Genomic DNA, 15,414 nt, shown 5'->3' with positions numbered 1-15,414 from the left:
TGTGCTGGTGTTTCCTATGAATTACAAAACTTTTGGAATACAGCCACAGAAAGGAGTCTACACATACAGAATGTTAGGGGATGCCCCTGCTTTAATTCATTTGCATGTGCTACACGCTGAAGCCATTTCCAATATGCCTAGGCTGAGAAGGAGAAGAGTTTTCAGGTCCAGTTTAAGTTTTCACAACCTACATGATGTGGAAATTGTAGAGTGGTACTGGATGGATAGGGACACCCTACACGAACTCTGTGACCTCTGCTGTTCTCATCTCAGAGCCAACTGAGGGGACCCTATCCCAGTGCAGACAATGGTATGTGTAGCACTTACAATTTTAGCTACATGTACCTTCCAGAGACCAATAGGGGACAGCATTCAGGATCCTCTACCAGTTTCTGAATGCTATGCTCCAACATACCAGGGACCACATATATTTTTCCCATAGTTCTGAGGAGAGGGACAGAAATGTGCAGGAGTTCTACCATGTAGCACACTACTCTGAAGTACTGGGTGCCATAAATTGCACATATATAGAACTTAAGACACCACCTGAGAAAAGGGTAGGCTCTACATAAACAGAAAGGGCTACTCACTCTATCAACTGGCAAGTTGCATGTAATGCCAAGAGAATCATCTTGAACTTGTATGCTGGCAACCCTGGCAGTTACCACAACTCACATATCTGGCACACCTCCCAAATGCACCAGAAGTTTGCTGGGGGGGAGGGGCTATCCCACTGGGTCATTTACTAAAAGATGCAGGCTATGCACTGGAACTGTGGCTGATGACACCCATCAGAAATGCTTACAAACCCACAGAAGAATGCCATAATGAGGCACATGCTCAAACCAGAAATATCACAGACCATGTGTTTGCGCTGCTGAAATCACAGTGCTGGTGTTTAGATAAATCTGGGGGAGCCCTGCAGTATAATCCATGAACATGTACTGAAATATTCACAGTATGTGCCATGCTACACAACATCATCCTGAGAAAACAGCTTCTGCAGGATCAGCAAGGGGGAATGGCCACACATCCAACCACCAATGCCAATGTCACTGCATCCACAGGCCAATGAAGAGTCAGAGGAGGAACCAACAGCTGCTGTGGGTGTAGACAGATGTAAGGATGCTCAGTACTCCCTTGCATTGGCTACGGGACTATGCATAGCACACTCACTCACCACCTAGGGATCAAACACCTTCCTCCTACACACATACATATAGCAACATAGATCCAGGCAACTCATGCAACCTTTATCTCCCCATGTATTGGATGAGTACTGCTTCTGTCAGACAGATTCAGCCTTGAACTACAGCTATGTCAACTGCTGCACCTACAAGGTAAGTCTCCAACCTATTTAACTTATTGTTTTGTTTAATAATATGAATGAGTGGCATATACTTGTATTTCACTAATTGCTTCCGTAAGCAAATAAAAGGAAAGGAGATTGTTACAGAAATAATGTTAACATGTGACAGCTGACACTTGTGTGACTTATATGTGCTCATTATTAAGCAGTAGGCCTCAGGCATCAAAGATTCACACAGTCACCCCCTCAAAAGTAGTGATAGTCACTGCATGGCCTCAGTTTAGTACCATACATTTGTACTGAGAAATTATTAAAGAGAAAAGTTAGAAAGTAATGACACACATTGCAGTTTCTGACTTCACAGCCCTCACAAGATCATTCACAAAAGACTTGGGAAATTTTGATTCTATCAATTGCATTACTTTCCAAGACCAGTATAAGTCAAATGTAAAATTACCAGTTAAACACCACAAATGCAGATATACTAACCACTGAATGGCAGCTATATAACCTGAGCATCAGACACAAAGCTTATCGATCCTTGAATCCAAAAGATATAAAACAAGGATATGGAACAGTTATCATTTGCACAGTGTGTTGTGTGGAGGTCAGGAGTCCTAAGCTGAAACAAAAGATCATTGAGTGCGTGTGAGTAAGAAAGGGTGGCAGACAGACGTGGATAAACCAACAAATAGCTAGTGAGACAAAATGAGTTTTAAGCTGCACGGCTGCACCATGTAACTGTTGTGTGTGTTTGTGTGTGTGTATGTGTGTGTCTGTAGGGGTCCTCCAGATAAAAATAGTGTGTGTGTTTCTGCATGAACACAGCCAAGCACTGTGCTGGCTCTATGTCTTGATATATCTGACAGGTGTGAGCAGTGTATGGTAGAGGTGGCAGTTCATTGTTGTCTTCCTTGAACATGAGAACTGTCTCTACCAGGATATTTACTGGCACATCCATGCCCATGGTCAGATGCACTGCTGCTACATGAATTTGACTGATGTCTGCTGGATGAGCTCCCTTCACAGGAATGTCCAGGACCATGACCTTGTGGTCTGCCACATCTGGGTGTGGACAGCACACTCACTGAGGAACAGTGGAAGTACTGCCCCTAAGGGAGCATGATCAGGCATAGCCATGTTGGCTAACAACAGATGATGTGGCTGACCTATGCCCACAAGGATGTCATTCCCCTCCCCCAGATGTTCCATCATAGAGAATGCACATTCTATGACAGACATTACTCACTCCATCACAGCCACTCCTTGTTACAACATGTCATTTACCCAATCTATTGAATCAGCAACACAGTGAGGCAGTCATGCATGTCAGCCTGTGCCACATCTACAACCCTCTGTACTGATATATCCAGAAGACATATCTTATGTGCAGTCTTCCCAACATAAGCACATCTCCTCACCATCAGTTTACCTAGCTACATGGTTGCCTTTTTATATGGTATAGATTCCAGGCTTTTAGCACATTGAAGATGCAAATGAGGTGTGGACTCATTAGAATTGCTGAATCCCAAATACATGGATCCATGTAGGAGATGTAAACATAGTGCAGGCAATCACTCATTCTTTGTTGTTAATGGGTTGCAACTGTGAATGATTATTGGTTGGGGGAAGGAAAACACAACTCTGCATGCTGCCTTACTTCCACTGAGTGTGTCAGGTTAGATCTATAAAGTGTTAGATTTAAGGTTGGAAATGTAAGTAAAGTACCACACAAGTCACTGGTTGTTTTCCTTAACATCTGACCTTCCCTTCATTTGTTGGCAACTGCATATGATATTACTACCAGTTAATATCCTTACACATTTTAAGTCTGATAACATAGAATGGCTTACACACTGCATGTCTCAGAGCAATTGTCAGATAACAGAAAAATGACTAGCAAACACAGAAAGGTAAGACAAAGCTGTATACTTTCAAGCAATAATAATAACAGGTTGTGTGATAACTAAGTACACTACAACCAAAAATAATACATGTACAAATAATAGTTGTTTGGTTTGATATCACTCTAGATGTTGTTTCAGTTGGATGTGTGCAGAATGAGTTTGTTTTTTGCTGCAAAGTACAAAGCTGTTTGTGTGGAAAAAGAGATAAGGCACTTCTGATCTATGTAGACATATCTCATGTGAGCCATCATTTTCTTCTATGTATCATACATTGATTTTTCATTTTTCAACTACTTGACTCCTTTATTTTTATTTTTTTTCCTTTTCTGTCTTTGCTTGTCTCATTTTTTGGTGGCTATGAGTATTTGTGAGATGCAGCATGTAGAGCAATTACTGGAATGGAGGAAATAAACGGTGTGCTTAGCTGTACTTATCTTGTTTGCATGAAGCACGGTAGTGTGCAAACTAAACAACTCAACCACCCAGAAAGCAGACAGGACCCGGACAGCCAGAAAAAGAAACCAGATACATTCAGTTAATGCTACTGGGCATTGCGCAAAACCACTAAGCTGCATTGTGCAGGGGTTAACAGTGAGACCTTAAGAATGATTTGTAAAGTAAAGAATGTCATGCAACTGGTCCTGTGTCAGTAGGTGTAAGTGTAAGGTTGGAGTACACATGATCCTGATTTCTAGTATAGATTGTGTAAGCTTCTTACCACTGTGGAGACATGGTGATCAAAGTTAAGGTTGCTGTCGACCAGTGTGTCCAGATCTCTCACCACTGACTGTGTGCTCAGGGTATTCCTATTGATGTGGTAGTTTGCAGGAACATCACTCTTGTTGAAGGTGATGATAATGCATTTTTTACTTTAAGTTTAAGACCATGACTTTGGGACATTGTATAGTTGCTTCTAAGAAGGGTCTTGTGTTACAGTTACTTCTAACAAGACTGATATGTGATCAGATCTCACCAGGGATGGCCACACACTGGGGATGGTGTAGCGGTCCCACATGTTGGTGAGCTCTAGATCCAGGATGTTTGAGCCCCTTTTGGGTGTGTCATCCAGCTGGTCCATGGCATTGGAGTTAACAAATTCAAGCAAACTTTGACCAGTTGAGTTAGGGCATGTATAATTTACCCAGTCAATGGATGGGTAATTAAACTCACCCAAAATCAGGGTGTTTGGCTGTATCTTGATAGACTCATGTAGATCTAAGTAGGTTGAGTGGATGTACTGATTTATGGAGGTGGTCTTATAGCTGGCAAAGACATGAAGATGGGTCTTTCCTACAGTCAATTATAACTGAAATAACTCAAGGGAATCATGGTGTTTAGCCAATTTAGAGGTGTATTTACCTTTCATGAATATTGATACACAACCTCCTTTAGTTCTCACACCTTCAGTTTGTGGCCTGAACATGTGGAAGGAAATGTAATCTGGTATAGCTGGGGTGCTCTCCACAGCCTTAAATCAGGTCTCAATGACTGCAGAAATGTCAGCATCTTCTGTCATCATCTTCCGAGGTGAGGACTGCTTCTAGTTTGTGCAGTTAATGGTTTAGACACCTAGCATTTAGTAGCATAACCCTGAGGTTGTTTTTAGAGGCTATTTTTACATCAGAAGTTTTGTTCTTGTGGCATTGCTTAAAAGAATGCACTACAGGGTGGCAAGAACCTTAGCCATTAACTGAAATCCCAGGGATGTCAGATGAAGACCATCTCTGGCAAAGCATTGAGGGCCGTCAACCATGTCATCCCAGGCTGACAGATACTGGATCCCCTTTGAATGACAGCAGAAACTAAGCCGATTTTTGAAGTCAATCTTTTTTTGTTTGTATTGAGGTATCCTAGGTGAAGGTAAAATGCTGCTTAAGGCTAGGGACATTCTTGCCTAAGACACATAATAAGACAGCTCAGTCATGCCACTCTTCAAATGGCCCAGTGAGGTGTGTCTAAAGTCTTTCACACCAACATGGACTATGATGGAGTCATAACAGTGCCTGTTGTCGAGAGACATGCGTGTGTGTGTGATGTGGTGGATCCTGGCACCTCACAGACTGCTAACCGTGACTTTTTCCTTATCCAACCTGGTGAGAAGGATATCTGTGTGTTTCACAATTGATTCAATTATAACTAAGATATTTGCTTTTGTGTTATGCCTTAGGGGCTTGACTGATGAGACACTTGTGTGTACTATGTTCTGCAGAGGATGTATTATGTGAATCATGCTTGTGTTTGTGTTTGAGAGGTCTCTGAGGTTTAGATAAGCTACTGGTAAGGACATCTACATATGAAGGTTTTTGTGTTGTTGGTTTGGTAGGTGTAGGAGGTGAGATGTGCATGCTGACAACCTGCTTAGTATCAGATGAACTGACTGGTGAGTGAGAGAGCCTGGATTCTAGGTTCTTGATATAGATGTATCTCTCACATAATGATTTTGTGTGGAGTAGAAGAATTAGGTCTCAGTGTACATGAGTCAATTGTGACATTGCCTCAGGATGCCCATGTTGACCAGGATGGCTGGAGGAACTGTGGGAAATTGTCTATCCATAATGCTAGGTAAGTTGATGTGGTCAGAAAACAGGGAGAGGACAAGAAGGACCAGGCAAAGTAGAAGACAGAAGAACTGGACAAAAAATGCAAAGGGCTAGTGGGTAGGATATGTGTTGATACTGTAACAGCTTTGCTGACTGTATCACCTGTCAGTGAGGAATAGCAAGAGCTCATAGATGGAGCACTAGCAGAGTAGTAAGGAAAAGGTTGCAGACAGAAGTGTTTGCATCTATATCCACCAATGGTGTCCACCTCTGCTTGGCAGTGTGTGATGTGCAAACAAGCATGGTGCAAACATGCTGCTTATGTCACAAATGAGAGCAAACTGATTTAAACAAATTAACCAATAAAAAAGTCTCAAAACTGAGCCCTGTTCCAGCAACCTTCAATCAGCTGAGTTCTAACTGCACACTCCTGCCACTAGAGTGCAGGAAAACCCTCTCCAACAAAAGATGGCCTGGTTTAGTGCTCAAGTTATGCAGGCAGAACTAGATTCAGCAGGTCTGAATCTACTATATGCTATAGCAAAGAAAGTGCAACAATTTCAGAAAAAAACAGTTCAAGTAAATAGGCACAATAAGCCTTCAACAAGCAAATCCCAACTTATAAGGACAGAGGCTACCCTCTCCTCCCACAAGAGTGTAGCTCACAAACTTCTTAATGTACAATAACTGGCCTGAAGCCCAATTTCTTAAACTAGAGCTAAGACACTTTTAGAAAAACAGACACATTAAGCCTTTAACCAGCAATTCCCAACTTAGAAGGATGTACACTACCTCTTCTGCCACAAGAGTGTAGACCACAAACCTTCTTTATGTAAAACAACTGGCCTAAAGCCCAAGTGCTTATGCCAAAACTAAAAGACTTAGAATAACAATTTTATTTAATCAACTGACTAACAAGCAGTAATAAGTGCAGAATAAATGCAACTGAACACTTTTAAGAAAAAGCAAAATAAAGTATTAAGAAACACAAATACAATAAAAGCAGTTGAATAAAGTGCAATTTTTTAAGTTACCTCTTTTTTTTTTTCTTTCGTCCTAACCCTTATCTCTCTTTTTTATTTTATTTTATATTGTGTATTAAAAGAATTTTTGTTTAATTTTCTACTGTGTTTTCTTTCTTTTATGTATATTTTTTATTTCATTTTATGTTATTGTAAACATAATTTTTACCTTACTGTGCCCATGTCATCCACGTGTAACAGATCCCAAAATGCTCTTCAGCACAGCAAGGTAGGCCAGCCCTGCTGGATTAGGCAGACCCCCCTCACCAGCTGCAGTCAGCACTGCCACTACTGCCCCGGCACTACCTGCATCATCAGGTACTCCTGCCCCAGATGCTGTTCCAGTGGTGTCTTCCAAGAGTAGTGGCAGAGGTGATGATTTCATCACCTGCAGCGAATTGCCAGAGATGGTGCATAGGGTTGTAAGCCGCACCATTGGTGCATACCTACGCAGACTTGAGAGGCTGCTCTCCCTCATTTTTTGGAGAAGACATCAAGTACTCCAGCCACATGTGGAGTGAGGTGACAGTGGGTGAGAAGATTTTCACTGTCTCCCAGTTTGACAACCATAGGGTCTGTAGGTCCCACCCTCAACCAATCATGGTGTCCCCCAAACTTGTGTGTCCATCACCATCCCTGTCTCTTGCTTGTTTACTTGTCTGTCTGCAATTGCTTCCTAACCTACACAACTTACCTGACACAGACATACCTAAGTCCCTTCCCCACCATTCCTCTCTCTCAAATAAAAATAAATGGGCACTGTCCCACAAAAAAAAAAAGAAAGAAATTGTTCCATACATAGTTCTCCATTTCACAGACATGTCTTCTTGACACACGTGATTCTGTCCAATTGACTATACAACATGATTGTTGTGGTCACCCCTCTCTCTGAAGGTGACAGTCCAAAATCAATGAATACTTTCCACATATGTTCAGTTTACATTGTTAAAGAAATAAATTGCTATGGTTTTTTTTCCTACCTCTCTCCTGCACATTCCCATATTAACTTCCCTTCATTCTTCCCCCTGCTTACTTCTCATTTCACTGCTTTTCTATCTACCCCATTTTACCACTTTAATCAGGTCAAAAAATAGAATTACACACAAGTTGCTGGAAAAGCAATGGATCCCTTCAATTTTGGGGTTCCACATTTGCACAGAGGTGCACAATGTGCAGCAATGGTGAGCAGTGGCAAACAGCTGCAGTCACCCCAGTACAATGCCATTTAACACCACTGTGCTATGCCAACATACATCAACACATATACTATAAACAATTCATGTCATTGCAATATCATTCTGTAAATAAAAGTATTAAAAGTGTTAGATACACCTGCAATTAAACCCAGCACCATCTGACCCCAAAAAGGAATACATCAATGCATTAACATGTTCTGCCACAGGGTCATTTAAACAGCAGGTCTGTTTCATAGGCTCAATATTAACTGTCAGACTTTAGCAATGCGGCTTGTGTTTGCTCATTGCTTATCTATATGCAAACGTGTATCTCGCATATGTATACACTTTGCTAATCATTGCACAAATCTGCTGCCAGCCACACTATGGAAAAGTAAATATTATGTATTACTGCTGTTTACTGTCCTTATATTGTCTATGACATGACATTACACATGGAAACATTGCAAGCTGAAGGTCTTATCTCACACTATGTCATATATTTACAATACGGCTATCTGTTGCCATCCCCCAGGCACTGCAACTCTGGTGTTTCAGTACTCTTTCCACACATATATCAAACACTACAAAATGTAATATCAAATGTTATGTGATATGCAACACACATTAATCTGGTAACAAGCAGAACTGCAACTATGGACCCATATGCTTAAAAAGACTTATCTGCAAGGCTAAGGAAGGAATCAGCATGGACCCTATTCATAGGGATATAGGTGACCTTTAACATATTTGATCTGACTCATTTTGTTTTCATCAAGGGTAGATCTTACTTATTGAACCTTGTGGACTTCTTTGATACTGACCCCAAAGACCTTGATGAGGAATAACTTTACATACCTACAATGTTGAGTTATCCAAGGCCTGTGACACTATCCTCCATTCATGTCTCATAGTGAGGATCTCCAATGTGGGAGTTAAGCCATTCAGTAGTAGATGGGCAACCAATGGCTCACTGACAGAGCACACAGTATCGAAGTTGGGGACTGTATCTCCAACACTAGACACTTTCCATTAGAATGCCACAGGGATCTATGCAGGGCTCTCAACTGTTTCTAACCTACTTTCCTGAAGTGCAGGCAATGATAGATGGCCTGTGGTTTACCAAGACTGCAGATGACTGGTAACTGGATGCACTCATACAGAATACCCCAATGATGGTAACATAATACAGAAGGGGCTGAGACACACACATGATTGATGCCAAACTGACTAACTGAACATTAAAACATACAATGCCTCATTGTCCCATTTGGCCAATGAATTGCCCCTGCTAATTATGAAATACATAACACCCCTCTAAGCTCAAGCATAGTGTTGTGAGACTTGGGAAATCATGTTGATAGCAATCTACACTTTCATCACTATGTGTCCATAGTTGTGATACACACATTCTGCATTGTGCACATCATGCATATGGACATCAAGACCAGGGTGGTCATACCTCTGCTGCAATCTACCCTTATCAGACCAGTGATTGAGTACAATGCTCTCTTCTGTTTGTACCTCACAAGACACCTGCAGAAAATGGGCAAAACACAGGTTTGTGCCAGGGAGAATCCAGGGCCTCCAAACATGACATACACGGAGTTACTGTACTCATTATCATGCAGGCTGCTGAGACCTATGCATGGCTGACAGAACAGTATCAGACTCTACCATACTGGGAATGCTGTACAAAGAATAACTTGCCACTGGGTTCTCAACCTAGCCTGTGACATAAACAGAACATGCTGGGGAGAAAGATATATCCCACAGCAATTCACACTCCTCTGTAAAAGGCTCCCACTGCATGTGAAGCAGTGCTCCTCAGTGGCCCTGTTGGGTGATTATAAAGTCACCTCTGGGGTGGAGTCTATATCTCTCATGGACAGGGCTAGTTAGTGCTGATCCAAAATTGCTCTGCTAACAATGACCATCTAAATGTGTTCAAAAAGGGTACTTATGTTTTTACATGGCTAGACTTCTAAACACCCTAGGGTGATTATACTAGTAGCCTTCTATGTCTATGAAGCTATGAATCTATGCAGGCCTCACAACATTTGTCTCTCACATGGTCTGCTGTTGTCATCTACTATAAGTTTGCCTGCAATCTTATAAAAGTCAGACTTGTGCTGTGGCACTTGCATAAAGTACTCTGCTCTGTAGTCTGTGTACTTAGGCAGATATGGGTTTTGTTCTCACTGCAGTCGATTGTGTGTGTGTGTGTGTGTGTGTGTGTGTGTGTGTGTGTGTGTGTGTGTGTGTGTGTGTGTGTGTGTGTAGACAGCACTGTGTATCCTACAGTTACTGCTCTAATACCCTGGATTGACAGTGTTTTGATACTTGCAGATGCCTACACATCCATTTTCTCCCACATGGCCTGCTGATGTCATCTACTAGAGGTTCACCTGCACTCTTGCAAGTCAGATGTGCAGTTGTGCTTGAGTAAAGTACTGTGCTCTGTAGTTTATGTATTTAAACAGAGAGGTGTTCTATTCTCACTGCAGTCAATTGTGTGTGTGTGCGCATTTTTCACAATGTGGGACACTGTTACATTATCCGCAACAGATACTGCTGATGTCATCAGCTATAAAGTGTTGTTTGACACTCCAAGTCATGCTTGAGCTGTCACACCTGTGTAAAGTGCTAGGTTCCATAGTATGTGTACTTAGAATAGTAGGGTTTATAGTCTCACTGCAGTCAACTAGTTTTGTGTGTGTATGAGCTCTTACTTGACATTACAGAGAGCCTTTTACCCAGCATGTTGGACACTTATTACCATATTCTCCTCAGCAGACACTGTTGATGTCATCACCTCTATCAGATTTGTGGATATGCAGTACTCCCACAAGGGCAGGGTCAGATTACAGTGACATGGCTTTTAATCTATCCACATACATCATGGCATGGTTTGTAGGCTCTGTGTTATCTTGCTGAGAAAGCCATGTGGCCTCACCAGCTGCTGCTTGTGTCTGGTGAGGTACATTCAAAACAGAGCATTATACTTTAAGTACTCTGATGAGGTTTGTTGTCAGTGCTGTCATGCAATTCTAAGATCTCAGTATGATAGCATGACTTATGATGTACAAAACATAGGCTTTCAATACCAGTGTGGACACTTGCTGGTAGAAGTTCAGATTCCTATCTACATTTGCTCCCAGTGCTTGCATCTCTGGGTTTCTCCACAGCAGGCCTTTTGTCAATGCTGTGCTTAACATGGAATTTCACTTTTCAGAAGGGCAATCTAACAAACACACATTTCTGCATTTATTTGAAGATTGTCTGCCTTTATCACCATTCAGTTGTCTGTGTTAGCTCCTGCTGTACTATGTTATCATCACTGGTGGACTCAAAGATTGTACCCAATATGCAAGAATCAACAAACATGGTAAGCCAAAGGCCATATACTTTAGCCTGAACTATTGAGAAATAAAGTCCAAATTGTGAAGGGTAAAGCACAGTTCCCTGGGGTTTGCCAAGGGTGACAGTTCTACTGGTACAGGTTGATTCACCAACTTTCAGTGTTCTGTTAATAAGCCAGTTAGTTACCCATCAACTGTTGTAATGGTTAATACCCAGTTGGGAGGGTTTCTCAATGATACCTGTGTAGGTAATTGTGTCAAAACCCTAGGCCAGATCATGAGAGGCAGTATGCACTGTCTTACCTTCATCCAGGCCTATCACATGGAATCAAATCACAGATTGCCTATGGTGTGACTCAGCACATACACCTTCCTGATACAGTTGAATGGGCTATGTTCCAATTCAAGGGTGTACATCAACATGCATCCACCTGCATTGGAGGGACAGCACCTGACGCATGCATGTATAGAGACATCCTGACTCTCTTCAACTGTGAGGTAGACAAACATGTCATCATAGACCTCTTCTACATGTACACTAGTAATATTATGGCTGTGTGCAACAGATCTGTGTGAGGTGTTAATGCTATATCATATCTGTTACAGAGGTCATTGAGGGCATGCATGATGAAAACAGTATGATCTTGTAGAACTTGACCAAGTCAAGGCATTTCACACAAATCCACTCTGAGGTACTCAACCAACACTGTCACATGTGGCCATAAACAGCTATATTACAAAATGGGTAGATCAGTGTATCACATACGTGGCACCTCAGTATGTTGAAATGTGTGATATGACCTATATCTCAGGTCCAGTGATCAGGTCCATATATCAGGGCTGTCTGCTAGCCCTTCACCTGCCCATTAGTTAAGTGATGGACATCAATGATGACATACACGTGCTGTGTCCAACCAGCTGCCTGAAGGACTCCTATTGTGGGCAGTCATTGACTCCAACTGCGATATTAATGTAATATAGATAGTATCAACACATACCAAAAACTGCTGCCACACCCATAACACCTACATTGACAATAAACATGGGAGGCATACCACTCAAGTGTAATGTGCACCTCACACCCTATAAACAGACCAATAGGTATGTGACCAATGTCCTGGGGTAGATGGTAAGTGATACATTCAATGAGGTGCGGGTAAATGGACAGAGTAACTATGACTTTCTTAAGGTAGCCAAATGCCTTGCCATCTAATTAGTGATGCACATGAATGGATGAATGAGATTGTCACTGTCCCTACCTACTATCTAGCAAAGCCAGAGCCAAGGGAATGGGCTTGCAGAATCATCGGGGAAAGAAGGCCCTGTTGAGCTTGACACTAGTCTGGCACTGTGAAGAGACATGAGAGGTGTAGAATAAGTGGGAGGCCTCAGCTGACAGTGAAATACCTCTATTGTTATCATTTTTTCACTTACTCACTGAGGCGGGAGGGTGAGCCCCACTGAGGCTCTATCTTCTGGCTCCAAGTACCTATGAATCAAGCAGCTGAGACCTGCTCTGAGGACAGTGTCAGGTGGAGAGTTTGACCGGGGTGGTACACCTGTAAAAGAGTAATGCAGGTGTCCTAAGGAGAGCTCAGGGAGGATGGGAACCTCCCATGGAGCAGAAGGGCAAACGTTTGCTTGATCTTGATTTTCAGTATGAATACCGACAATGAAAGTGGGGCCTCATGATGCTTCTGGCTTTTTAGACAGTTTCTGGCATATTAGAATAATGTAGGTAAGGGAAGTCAGATCCATAACTTCATGATAAGGATTGACTTTAAAGGCTGGGTTGGTCGTGCTTATGAGTGAAACAGACTGGGTGCATGCCGTGGCTGGAAGTGGAGTCACCCCATCACTGCTCCTCCCCCTCCCAGGGGGATGGAAGTGGTGACTCTTGACATGTGCCAGGTCCTTCCTGTGGGTCTCCCCGGCTGTAGCTGGTGGCAGTCCAGACCAGTATCCTGTGTCATCTGGCAGCTAGCAGCTGACTTAAAACTGGTGCAGACTGGGAAAATCCAACTGTTTAATTGAAACAAAGCATCACAAAGGCCCAAGATGGGTGTTTAAGCAGTGCGATTTCCTCACAGTGCTCTGAAAGTGAAGAACTTTAGTGAAGCACTGGTAAGTGGCCAGAGTACCAATGATTCTCTTAAGGTAGCCAAATGCCTTGTCATCTAATTAAGATGTGCATACATTTATGAATGAGATTCCCACTGTCCCTACCTACCATCTAGCATCACCACAGCCAAGGGAATGGGCTTGGCATAATTGGCAGGGAAAGAAGGCCCTGTTAAGCCTGATTAGAGTCTGGCTGTATATGCAGGAGTTTCACCTGTCTTCTTTCCATGAGTTCATTCCTACAATTTTTCAGTGTGTCCCTATTCAATACACAGATTTTCCCTAAGTGTTCATTTTATATGGCAGTGCATGTCCCGTTACTGATTATTTATACAGCTTCAGCACACAGTGCTAGGAATGGGATATCACAGTACTTTGCTCTGTAGGTACACTGCCTGTATTGTGTTTGGACCATATACTTCACATTAATTCCTCTCAACTGTCCAGATATTCCCAGGATGTCCAGATGTTTTCTTTATCAAATGTATGGCTTTCTGCCATGGCACTGGGATAACTCTGGAGAGATGTGAGTCAGTACTCTATAAATTTGAGTGCATACCTCTCAACTCTCCTGATATGTGCAGAATGTCCAGTGTTTGTCTCATATTCATGATATTTTCCTCATAACATTTTTGCTTTCTGCAAATCTTTGGCATGTCATTGCAGAGTGAAGTCAGACACTGATGACAGACATTTGAGTTTCAAACTTCATACTCTTTAAAGAGTTCATGCTACTGTACATCCTATTATTCTATCAAATTTCTAAGTTTGGAAGTGCAGTATTAACAATTTGTCACTATTTTTGGGCCTTTGTTCCCCCATTGTTTATGGCTTTGTCCAGATTTCTTGTTGCAAGAGGTTGAGAAGTACGCTTGAGTTTCATTCTACTATATTTTTATGTGAAATCTATAACAAATATGTCCCCATTTCTGGTTAAATGTCCTGACAGCTGTCTGTGAATCCTTGGTCATCACTGTGGCATTCCTTACAGAATTGTAGCTGCATTTAGTTACATGGTTTCCTGGCAACCAACACTGTTGCCAGCTACAAAACCTAGTTTAGATGCTCTGTGTGGTATTAAAATGCATTGCCCACCACTGCTTATTGAGCACCACCACGCAAACATGTAAACTCTATGTTGGCTTTGCATGGAGCCTACATGGATTTTATTGAATGCCAGGGAATGAGTTTTTTAGGGTTGCAAGGAAACAGCTTTATGTATGTGTTGTTTTGACCCATTCCTGTGTAGTCAACAGCAGGGTTAGGTAAGTGACCTTTGAGGAAAGGTGCATGTCTGCTTCTTATTTTTCTTGCTACTTTTATCATTCTTCCATTACAATATTGGGTCTATTATTAGCTAACTGAAGGTTCACTAGAATGAACTTCATGTCAGCGAATGTTCACTCCACTTAATGTGCTACACAGGGAAAGTGACTACTTTTCAAACATTTCCCCATAACACACACCTGAGTATTTTAAATGTGCCCACCCCAACGAGTCTACTTTACATGATCGACAGCTCAAATGTTCGACTTTTATATGGCCGAGACCATATGATCGAACATTTGAAACATCTACCATGTAAACTAAACACCATAACACAAAAACAAAAATAACTAACTGTTTAGGAGAGGGGCAAGCCCCCCTGCACCCCCCACATCTCCCGCTACTTAAATATACCAACTCAGAGATTGCACTACATTGAGGTAATGGGAAATCTTCCCGTTCTGCACTGTATGGAGATCTCCATTCAGATTGGTCGAGCTTTTAAACATTCAATCATATGGTCTCGGTCATATGAAAGTCCAACTTTTAAAAGTTCGATCATCTGAAGGAGACCCACCCAACTATATATACCAACTCCGAGACTGCACTATAGTGGGTAAAACAGCAAATTTACTTATGTTAGGCAACTTGTTCCTTTTCCTGTGAAAAGTCTTTGCTGATGTGAATGCTCAATGTTTTTTATTTGATGAAT

The sequence above is a fragment of the Protopterus annectens genome, chromosome 4.part0, assembly GCF_019279795.1.
Source record: "Protopterus annectens isolate FY-2018-M chromosome 4.part0, PAN1.0, whole genome shotgun sequence".
Taxonomy (NCBI): Eukaryota; Metazoa; Chordata; order Ceratodontiformes; family Protopteridae; genus Protopterus; species Protopterus annectens.
This window is presented reverse-complemented; position numbering follows the sequence as displayed.